A 2085-nucleotide genomic window follows, 5' to 3' on the forward strand; every position below is an offset into this window, starting at 1 on the left:
TGTGAGATCCATATGTTTCCATCATATGAGACCCACATTGATGGATAGGCTTACCCTAGATCAATTAGATTTTCTAGATAGGAGATGTTCTCAACCTATTATATTTCTTTGATATTCATTATCCTATAGATATTGAATACTTAAAATCATTGGCGCTTAAGAATATATGTCAATGGTGCAAATCCATCATTTTTTAATCTTTTATATCATTTATTAAAATATTTAAACTATTTTATTTTCCGATTAGGTTGACCATAGTGCTCAGATCCTAGTTGTGTTATCCAAGTCATCATGATTTTGGAACATTAACCTATGTGTAGAACTTTAAAACTTGAGTGTTATTTTATTCAGTTGAATTACATCTATTCAAAAATTCCAAAATCAAATCATCAGATTAATTTTTATTACTTAGTTTGTTTTGCATTTGATTTTTTTCTTCTCATAATTCATCTCCTTGTGGGATCGATCATGTATTCATGGGATACTACTTACGAACCTCTGCACTTGGAGGCAAGCAACCAAGTTTTTGGCGCCATTGTCGAGGAGAGACTATGATAGATCAGATCCGTGCAAGATAACTAAGGTAAGTTTTCTTCTAAACCCTCCAAATTTTCTGTAGATTTTTTTTCTTTTTCTTTAAAAATAAATTCAGTTGGGTCTTTCAAGCACTAACTATGACATAAGGTTGCCCTGCTTGGAATTTTATCACCCAAGTACTATGGTTATCCTATAGTTGTTGTTTGATCACAAAGTTCATCCGCTGAATCTATTTTCCAAATTAGCATAGTTTAATTTTTGCATTAGTTTTATTTTGTTGATTTATTTATTTATTTTTTTGTGGATTAAACCCTCATGGTCGGCCCTGCCACCTGGGTTGTTGATTTATTTTTGCTTTGTGAATTGAACCCTCATGGTTGGCCCTGCCGCCTGGGTTGTTGATTTATTTTGCTTTGTGGATTGAACCCTCATGATCAGCCTTGCCGCTTGGGTTGTTGGTTAAGTTTTTATTTTTATTTTAAGTATTATATTTGCTATTTGAATTAATGGTATTTGTTGTGTAGTGTGGATGGTTTATGTCCCGTTGGAGTAGGGATTAAAACAATTGACTCTCCTCTTAAGGGGGACTAGTTCCAGGCCTTGATCATTTACTTAGAAGAGGCACTCAACATCACTTGGATTCTATGGCAGGCCCAGTTGATAATCCAAATCCAAATCTGTCAGATCCAACTATAAATCAAAATAGAGAAAATCAACATAATCCTCCTCTTGAGGATGAAATGAATTTCATAGGAATGTGTTAAACCAACCACGGACTTTACGTGAACATTTACACCATAAGAGATCAACTTTACCATCTTGTATAGTTTTCCCTGCTCACACAGGAAACATTGATTTTAAACAAGGTGTGATTCAATTAATTCCTAAATTTCATGGCTTGGATTCTGAAAGCCCCTACTTGCACCTCAAGGACTTTGAGGAAGTAATTGCAACATTACAAGTAAATAATGGCAATAGGGATGCACTTAAGCTTAGGTTATTCTCATTTTCTCTAAAGGATCGGGCCAAAGCATGGCTCAACTCTCTAAGACCTAATACCATTACTTCATGGCAAGCCTTAAGTAGAAAGTTTTTGAAAAAGTTCTTTCCCAAGCACAAAATAAATGCACTAAAATAAGAAATCATGTCATTCTCCCAAAAGGGGAATGAACTATTTTTTCAAGCTTGGGAGCGCTTCAAAGACATTCTAATTACTTGTCCACATTATGGTTATGAACCATGGCACGTGATTGATGCTTTCCGAAAGGGGCTCACCATGGATACCCGTCAGTTCATAAAGATGATGTGTGGTGAAACCTTTCTTGACAAAGATCATAATGAGGCTTAGAATTTTCTAGATATGTTAGCAGAGAATACGCAAACATGAGATGTCTCTGCTAAACCAGACCAAACTAGACCCATTCCTAGAGAGAAAACGGGAATGTATGTCCTAAGAGAGGAAGACAACCTTAATGTAAAATTCGTTGTATTGGCTAGAAAGGTCGAAGCCTTGAAAATTAGGAAGGTTGATATGGTTAAAGTAAACAC

At 35.3% G+C, this 2085-nt stretch overlaps 1 non-coding gene across 1 annotated transcript; it reads right to left on the reverse strand.

Moving 5' to 3' along the window:
• Positions 1-1663: 1663 nt before the first annotated feature.
• On the reverse strand, positions 1664-1770 carry LOC131241856 (small nucleolar RNA R71). Its single transcript, XR_009169423.1, has one exon. It is a non-coding gene; the product is annotated as a small nucleolar RNA R71 (small nucleolar RNA).
• Between the last annotated feature and the right edge of the window lie 315 nt (positions 1771-2085).

This window comes from Magnolia sinica, chromosome 3 (genome assembly GCF_029962835.1).
Source record: "Magnolia sinica isolate HGM2019 chromosome 3, MsV1, whole genome shotgun sequence".
NCBI lineage: Eukaryota > Viridiplantae > Streptophyta > Magnoliopsida > Magnoliales > Magnoliaceae > Magnolia > Magnolia sinica.